This window comes from Falco cherrug, chromosome 16 (assembly GCF_023634085.1).
Source record: "Falco cherrug isolate bFalChe1 chromosome 16, bFalChe1.pri, whole genome shotgun sequence".
NCBI classification, from domain to species: Eukaryota; Metazoa; Chordata; class Aves; order Falconiformes; family Falconidae; genus Falco; species Falco cherrug.
Window position 1 is genome coordinate 8,682,666 of NC_073712.1, and position 9,682 is coordinate 8,692,347.

The window sequence follows — 9,682 nt, forward strand, 5'->3', positions numbered from 1 at the left end:
ATTGCTGAGCCAAAACCCTCCCTGCCATCAGCCTGGCACACAGGGATGCCCAGCACTGCCCTGGGTGGACAGGGATGGCTCCCGGGGCGGAGGCGGTGGCATGGGGATGCTTTGCTGATGAGCTGTTTGCATCTAAGGAGGCAGCCCTGGTGTTCCAAATGTCCTCATTTGGCAGGGTTCAAGTACTGGCTGAGCTGGTCAGTGTTGATGCCCACCTGCCTGTGTGGACCCTTTGGTGAAGGCAAAGCTGCTGCCAGGCTTCAGGTCAGTGCCTTTCCCAGCCCATTTGGCATGTGGATATTGCGTGTTCGGATGCACTTTTCAGGATGGTTCATGGGCTGGGAGGGTGGTGCAATATTTGTAAAGTCTGTGGAATATGCTCCACTTCAGTCATTTAGAAATAACAAGTACAGCTACAGCCTTATTTGAAAAGAAAACACATTTGGAAGCCAAAATTAGACTCAAAGCTGAAAGATAAACTCTGTTGTAAGCACTTGTAAGGAAGAGTTTAAGAAAAGGATTAAAAGGGATTTGTTATGTCTCTGAGACAGAGGAGCTCCATCAGTAAATCTGATTATCAGCTCTGTGTAGTGCTCAATGATTTAAAATGCCAAAAGGCTGACGCTGGAAATAAGGCAGATTTCGAAAGGCACAGCCCTCATCCCTGCTGTGCTGCTGGTCACCGAGGCTGGAGGCCACGCATGGATGGTGCTGGATGGGGCGGCAGCCCTGCACACCCCTCCGGGGGAGGCTGGGCTCCCCGGGGCGTGGGGCATGTTCCTCCCCTCCTGCCGCAGAAGTGCACGTGGTGCCTCCAGGTCCCAGACAAGAAGCTGAACCAACCATTGCTCAACACATTCATTTCCAGGGCATTAGCTGGTGGATAGGTGAGGTTTTCATCTGCTGCCTAATGAATGATGCTCAATGCAAATGAGGAGATATTACTTACGTGTCAGTGGCTGTTGAATTATTCATTGGTGAAAAAATCACCAGGGACCAGCCAAAGAAAAGTGCAATAAGCAATTAACTGCCTTCATTGGTGCTGCCTGCCTCTCATTAGTCTGTATTCATGTAATCAATACATTTTCCAAGGGATGCACTTGGCTCAGAAAGGGAGCAGAGAGTATGAGCTGTGCTGAGCGCAGGGTAACACCCACTGGTGCTTCCCAGAGCGTGGCAGATGTCTGTTTGTCTGTCTTTGACTGGTTCTTTGGGGTTAGTTTGTTGTGCTTTGTTTTGGCTTTTATTGTTTGTTGGGGTTTTTTTAAGCATTTCTGGCTCCTGTCCAAGCCATGGGCCCCACTGTGGGCTGTGGGGCTCAGGCACTCCTGTCCCCCTGAAGCAAAGCAGGAGGGAGTTGTGCTTTATGTGGCGCGTCTGCCCTGGGCACCGGTGCTGCTTTGTACCAGCTTCTGAGGGCTCTCCCCCGGGAGCTGGGGGGAACCTCGCAAACCCCATCGCTTCCTCTCATCAGCGCTGCTCCCTGCAAGTCTTTGTGGAAACTCATCAAACCACTTCTAAGAAGTACGGTGGATTTTTTTCTTTTCCCACCGCTCTTGGAAGGGTTTTACAACCCAGACCCGCGCTGCTCTGAGCTTAGAAACCTTTTTGTAATTTCCAGCCTGAATTTATTTCTCAGTTCATACCTCGTCATCCCTCTGCTAACACCATCCTTTCATTTAGGTAGCTCCTCTTCCCTGGGGACAGCCGGCACAGATGTGTTCAGCTGCATAATGCGGCTGCTTTCAAGTCCCCCCACCCCACACAGGCCCTGCAGGGTGGGAGACCCTCGTCCCTCCACTGCCCACTCGCTATTGCTCCCTCTTTACAGCGGTGATGCCCAGGTGAGCGGGCAGAACTGTGCCCCCAGCTCCCCTGCCCCAGGCACTGTGCCTCCATCAGCATCACCGTCCTGGCGGTCCCTCGTGCTCACCCAGCCCGGAGGACCCCCTGCTCCCAAAAGATGAAATATGGACCCTTGGGCTCAGGCTAATTGATAGCAGCTCATCATGTCAGTGTTTCTAATGTCTGGGTGGATTTTTTCCTTTTCACAAAGATAAATGCTTCTAATGAGCTAGTTAAACATTGGTGATCAAGAGAAAAGTGTTTTAAATTAAATTTACATACAAAAAAATTGGTTCACATTACAATAATTAGCTTGCTATGGTAATTGGGTGTGCGGAGAGGACAAAAATGTTCTTGCAAAGAAAAGGACAGAAAATTCACAATCACGCTTATGGAAATAATCTCCTTAAATTTGTCACTTTGACTTCAATCCTGTACTTTTAATGTATGCTTTACACCCCAGGGGTTTAGCTCACTGGCTGAATGATGCCACATATGCACGTGTTTGCAGGATAAAACAAAAACCAGAGTTGCATGGACTGTTTTGATGTCCCCTGGTTTGTTGTGTTTCCTACCTTTTAACCAGCTGCTTCACATGTCCGTGAAAGGTACCAACACTTGCTGGAAAACTGTGACCTTTTGGAGAGCTGAAATATTCCTGGGCATGTAGTTATGAGAAAGCAGGGTGTTCTTTTGGTTTTTGTGGGGTTTTATTATTTTTATTTTATTTTTATTAGGAAGGAAAAAGAAGAAGAAAGAAAGTACTTGTGATTTTTACCCAAAAAGCTTTTGCTGTCTTGGGGAGCATAACTCATGTCCTAGACCAGGTCGGTTTTGACAGCGATGTTTTGCAGAGAAAAAACAAACCTTTTTGGGAATCTCCAGGACTGATACTGTCAGATCACAAGCAGAGGAAAAAGTGTTCAATATTCTATTTTATCACAATTTTACATATTTTATTGGTCCTAATGAGGTATGAAAGGAAGTAACTGAGGGCGATGTAGTGAATGGGAAGAGAGGCGACAGGAGAGGGTAGATCCAGGGGTGGTTTTGGCCAGTTGACACAAGGAGAGCTGCTATCAGTTCTGTTACTGATTTATTAAAAACTGACTTCATCATCTGCTATTAAGACCAGTAAAATTATACAACCTCTTCCATCTGTGCCTCTTCCCATCCCGTGCTTCACTCTTCTGTGTGAGACATACAATTTGAGTTTGTTTTTTACAGCAAGCAGCATTTATATGTCATTTGCAAAGCAGTCTTTGCTGGGGAGAGGCTCTGCTCAGCCCCGCTCGGCTCAGCCCTGTGCCACTCGGCAGCAGCTGCCCCAGACAGAACTGGGAGCCCCTTGCACCAGCCCACCCATCTCCCACCGTGACAGAAGCAGGCAGCAGCAGAAAGGAGCATTTCTCTTCTGGCCTCATCTGAGTATCCTTGAATAAATCCTTTACGGGGTTTCCAGCCCTCAACCCTCAGCAGCAGAGCTGGGCACCCCAGTGCTGGTCCAAGGGCACATTTTCCCCCTTGTCCAGCACCCATCTGAGCTCCAGCCTTTCTGATCCTGGCTTTTCCCATGCCTCCATTAGCTGCGTCGCTGGGAGCAGGAGCTGTGCAGGAGGAATGCTGCTGGAGGACATGCTGGGTGATGCTTCTGTGCCCAGGCAGCGACAGCAGCCCCACCAGCCCCTCACAAGGACCAACCAGCTCCGCTTCGGTCACATCAGGAGCCTGGGGGAGCTTTGCCTCCCCACAGGATCCTCAGTCCAGGGTACATTGCTCACTTCCCTCGTTGAGCCTTATTGAGCAGGAATATTGCAGTCAATAGTAAATGAAGTGGATAACAATTACATTTATGCCTCTAATTTAATTCATTTATTAGAAATTATATGAGCATCCATTCAGTGTTTGCTACTGACACCAGCTCTCACCAGCCCAGCCCACGTGTCCCAGGGGCTTCCCGCAGGAGGATCATGTAAAGTCTGCAGTAAAAAGAGATAGATCTTAAATTCAGCATGCATTAACTCATCTGCCCACTGCTGCTGGCAGAAAGCATATCGTCTGGAAGTCTGTGCCATCTCTGTTTAGTTAATAAGGGGAAGCTATTTAAATAAAAAAATCAATACAAATAACATTTAGACAGGCAGTGCTGTCCGAGGGGCTGGGGTGGGGGGCACAGGGCTGCTGGTACCCTCCCCAGTTTGGCTGGGCTTGGTGCTGCGGCCAAGGTGGGAAGGGGTCCCTGCTGCACTGTCCTCATCACCCACTCAGAGCAGCCCAGCTGCAGCTCAAAGCCTCCTGCATTCACAATGTGCCTTCGGTGCAGTGAAACAGTACTTAGAACTTACATTTCATTCAGAACAACTGTAGCCTGAACAAAATTACTCTTAAAAAATGCAAATGAACTGCAGTTTCTTTTCATTTTTCCCCTTTAACTGCAGTTATTCTGTCACTGGTGGATTTATGCAGTTTGGCTGCGGGTTTTAATTGCTGTTTGCATACACAGCAGTGTTACATCCAAGCACTAAAAGTGTATTTCCATCTTACATCCAAATCCAAACCACCGCAGAAAAATCATCGGTACATGTGTTTTGATACCAGCTCCATCTTAATCTGCTCTCAGAGCTGCTGAGGAGAAAGGACTAAGTATATTTGTTTTATTTTAAGTACTTTGTAAAGTACCCAGTGAAGCAGAAAGGAAACCAATACCAAGACAGAGGCCACGCAGGACGTGAGGCTCTGTTTGACTTTGCAGCTGGGAGAAAATGTAATAAAAACTTGTGACACACCGGCAGGATGAGACGAACATCCCTGTGCCCCTGCAGAGGGACACTGGGATGTGCCATTCCAGGGGTTCCCCTGGCCCCAGTTTGGCTGCTGGAGGTTGGGTGCTGCCGAGCCATGGGGGCAGCGTGGGTGGCTGTGGGTGCCCGCCACCCCTCGGTCTGTCCCTGGCTGGGTGGCTGTGGGTGCCCGCCACCCCCTCGGTCTGTCCCTGGCTGGGTGGCTGTGGGTGCCCGCCACCCCCTCGGTCTGTCCCTGGCTGGGTGGCTGTGGGTGCCCGCCACCCCCTCGGTCTGTCCCTGGCTGGGTGGCTGTGGGTGCCCGCCACCCCCTCGGTCTGTCCCTGGCTGGGTGGCTGTGGGTGCCCGCCACCCCCTCGGTCTGTCCCTGGCTGGGTGGCTGTGGGTGCCCGCCACCCCTCAGTCTGTCCCTGGCTGGGTGGCTGTGGGTGCCCGCCACCCCTCGGTCTGTCCCTCGCCCCAGCTGGGGCAGCAGGGCTGGTACCCAATGCTGCACCCTGCGTTCCCCTGCCAGCTCCATGCACCAGCCAGGTGCCTGCCTTCCCTTCTTTTTTCTTTTTCTTTTTTCCCCCCTCTTTCTTACTCCCCGGCTGATCAATTATTTAATAGATTTCATCCCAGTGCAGAGCTCCCTGAAGTGAGTTGTTTTAAATTAAATACATTTCTCTTTGAATCAACTTGAGTCCCTGGGAAATTTTTAGCTCTGCAAATGAGCTCATTTGAATTTTTGAGGTGTACCTGAAGCTTGCCTGTGTGGTTTTTCTTTATTTTTATTATTTCAAATCTCATTCCACTTTGTTCCAGGTTCAGTTTTTTCCCTGCAGCAGTGCCCTATGCACCAACTTATCTGAATAATTTCAAAGATAGAGTATTAAAGGGCCCAACATGAAATTTCCTTAGAGAATTGATGTGGGTTAACCGTCTGTATCTTATTGTGCTGGCTTGTTTGGAAGGCTTCTAGCAACCATCCATTATAGTTATAAGGCTGAATGATGACTACGGTTACACAAGAAAAAAAAAAAGGGGGGGGGGGAGAAAAGCGTTTTCTATGACTAACAGCGCCCAGGTATTTAAAAAACTATTGTCGACACACTTTCCAGGCAGCCTGTGCTGAAAAATACATTTCTCCCTTAATAACATTTATATCCCTTGTATGATGTGAGCTTTCTCTAATCCTCTAAATATGTTTGAAGGAGACAACAAAAATAGGTACATCACACTACAGATTATGGCTCCCAGTATGCAAAGTACCCCTTCATCTTCCCATGCACACAGACAGAAAACAGTATTTTTCCAGCTGTGATATTAGCAGAGGACAACCTCGGTTCACCTTTCCCATCACCGCGGGGTGAGCCGCACCAGCAGGGCAGGGACCCTGGGTGCCCCTGGACAGGCTTCACGGTGCTGGCTGAGGGCAGCGGCACAGGGAGGAAAGGGACTGTGGGGTGGTCGCTGGGGGGCACGGGCAGAACAGCCTGGGGTCACACTCTGTGCATCCACCAGCATGCAGGGAGCTGCGAGACAGCGACAGGGTGCTGATGCTAGCCCCAGCTCCAGGGCAGCCACACTCATTTTTTTTCTCTTTCCTACACAGAGGGAGGCCAGCTCCATCGCGCAGGGTGAGGAGCTGAGGGGTGCGCAGCAGCTGCAGACCTGGTGTCCCTGGGGCCCTGTGCTCCCTGTCCCCTCAGCAAGGGGGGACAAGCCCACGCCGGAGGCTGGTGGCACCAGCAATCCCCCCGCTGCTGACGGCGGTATCATGGACACACAAGCTCAACAAAAATGATGTAATGGGGAAGTTATGTGTCAGCTCCCTGGATGATGACGGTGAGTTTTCTCTGTCCCTCAAGCAGGCGAGGGCAGCACCAGACTCATGCAGCTTTTAATGCCAAGATTGTTGAACAACACGGAGGCTTTTACACAGCCCGTGTTCAGGAGTGCCGAGGTGAGCTCGGTGCGTTCCCCTCTGGTGTGAGGTGCCGGTTCCTGCCCCGCTGTGGCTCTTTGGCAGCAGGAGAAGCAGCAGCTGGGCAGGGCTGCGACGGGTGCTATGGGTGGCACCCAGCCTGCCCCAGCTCTGCTCTCAGCCCAGAGCCCGTGGGCAGCTCCCTGGACCCCCAGCACAAGTTCGGAGCAAGCCAGTGGAAGCAGACCCCCCTCCCCAGGAGCAGCCCACTGCCCGTGCCCCAGCCAGCTGTGTTCTTCCAGCCCCCAGCTCTGGCTCCTGGGGTGCACGGCCCTGTCCCCCCCCCTCTTCGCTTCCCTTGGGCATGGTTTTTGGGAGGCAATAATTCAAGTACTATAGGCTGAATTCCTGTACCTCTGTACATGGTTTTAGCTGTGGAGTGACTGTGATATCTCCTGTGGAGACAGTGCAGCCAGGGAGCAGCGTGGCAGCATGTGTCCCTATGTATTTTATTATACCCAGAACGGAAATAATCATCTCCTAGATCTGTAGGAGACGAGCACCCCCAAGCATGGGAGCTAAGCCGCTTTGCCATGCTCCCAGCAGCCGGCTGGGCCTGTGCAGGGGACAGTTCGTACCCCAGGAATGCTGTCACACCCCTGCCATCCCCATTCTGCAAAGGGGGTGAGCTCCTCAGAAGCGTGATACAGGTCTTTTATCAGAGGAATCAGTTCTTCAAAGGACAATTTTCACTAGCTTTTAAGGATGGGGCTGAAACAAGATATATAATTTATACCTGGATCTGATCCTTTATAATGCAAATGTACAATACTTCAGACACCAACTGGCTCTCACTCCACAGGGCTGAACACTTTAACCCGGTGCTGGAAACAACACTTTTACCCACCAGGGCAGCTATGAGCATCCTGACCGTTTCCCTCTGTCCTTCAGCTCCGGTTCCTGGGTCTGGGGCAGGGATGCCGTGCCTTTGCTCTGTGGGGAGTGCTGGCTCTAGGCCTTTTCTGGTGCATGTCACCATCTAACCCTTGAACTGTTTAACCCTTCCAGGCCCTTCACCTTCTCTGCTCTGCCCTTGTTAGGACAAGAAGCTGCACAAATAAAATACCTGAGCCATAAAGAATGGGAAACAAATGAGGTGACAGTAAACATTCCTAAGCCTAAGTTAACAACAAAGTAAGTTGGTACAGTAGTCACTGGCTGGGATTTTCCGAGGAAGCTACAGGCAAGCCTCGGGCAGGCTGTGCAGAAGGCTTGACAGCCGGAGTCTAGATGATGTGCAAGACCATGCCTCCTGGTTCCTCACACTTTCTCTCTCTCCACTGCCAGAGCAGTTATGAATTGGAAAACATCAGATACGAAACTGCATGTGGGAAAAGTTTATTATTTAAAGAAATGTCAGCATCAGGAGATATCTTTTTGCTTTGTTGGTTTTGGCAAAGATGCAACTGTGGAGATGTTGTGGAACATCAGGGTGATATTTCTCATGCAGAAATGTTGAAAAGAAACTGCACGAATAAATCCTGGTGTTTTAAGCAGAAACAGAAAACCAAGAAAGCCACCACCTGCCCGTCTCACTTGGGCACCAGCAGCAGAAAAAGCAGGATAAGCAGTGCCAGCGGCGGGTGCGGTGATGGAAGCTGGCTGGGTTGGAGCTCCTTTTCCCACACACAGCGGGCAGCTCTGAACTGCTTCTCTCAGAGAAAGACGGACTGCCATCCCTTATAAATGCTAAAAACACACTGGAGAATCCAGGAGAAAATGAGAAAAGGGAAATAATAGCAGGAAAATAATCCCCAGTGTTGTAGAGAGACCAACAGCTCAGAGAGCAGCAGTCCCGGAGGGAAGGGCTCACCCACCCAAGCACACACCAGCTTGCAGCATCAGAACCAAAATCCCTGTCAGGATGGAAAAACACTGAGGGTCTGGGGGAGCTGTGGACCCCCTGCTCCCATTGGTGCTGGATTAGACCGTGAACTGAGCAGGAGCCTGTTTGTTCTAACAGCTGCATTTGTGTCTCACTTCAATGGATTTTTTTTCCAGGGATGACTCTGATATACCTGGGTTTTGCAGGACACACAAACCCATGGTGTCCACCTGAACCTCTGCTGCTTTTCCCTTTCCCTTGCTAAAAGCAAAACAAGGGTTAACAACAGCAAAGCCAGGCAGGTTTACACTGAAATCCCCCCTGCAGATCCCCAAACAAAAGCTGCAAAAATGCCATGAATAAATTCCTTCCTGTTTGGCTGAGTTTCCAGTGTTAAGTGGACTATTTATGTGCTTTTGTTACCCCAGCAGGGAGAGGGGTCTGGTGTGTTTGCAGAGTGAAGGGAGTTCAGTCTGCCTTCTGCTGTGCTGTTATTTCATTTTAATAATTACTAGCTTAAAGACCCAATAATCACGGGTAAGCCTGAGTGAACTCTTGTTAAAGCCACTGGGCAAACAACCAGCCCAGCGCTGGTGGCTGCCAGGATGGGCTCAGCCCAGCCAGGGACCTGACAGGGGTTAGAAATTGCTTCTGTCCGCTCTGCTGCCTTCAGACACTCGAGGAAATGCATCTTTTGATCCACTAACAGTCAAAAGTGAACTGTCCAATTGAAAATTTAGAACAGGCTCAAACAGAATAATTTGCAGTTTGTTCAGTTTTTAAGCCAAGCTGTTTCCCTGCTTATTTTCTGAATTTGCCATTTAGATAAAAGAACTGCCTTCTTTGTTCAGCAGCAGTTGTGGGCTTACTGCTGCTGCCTGTTCTTGACAGAAAGAAAGACCAAACACCAGTACCCCAAACAGGGTTCTGTCTCCAAAGGGAATTGCACTCCCACGCCTGCACCCGCGTGCCTTGGTGGACGTGTGACCTCCCCATGCATACGAAGAAGAGTATGAAGCCTGTGAGATTGGAATGAAACAGGCTGAGCTGTCTCGCCTCCACCCCAAAACACTGTCAAAAGTAGGAGGTGATGGGCAAAAGCCTCTTCTCAGCGATGCTGATAATTTGGTTGATTTTGAGGCAGCAGCAGGGTCTGCACGTTCAGAAGGAGCATCCACTGCCGGTGCTGCTGAAGTGGGTGCAAACCCTGGTGCTCCCACCCGCCAGGTGCTCCTGCTCCCTTGT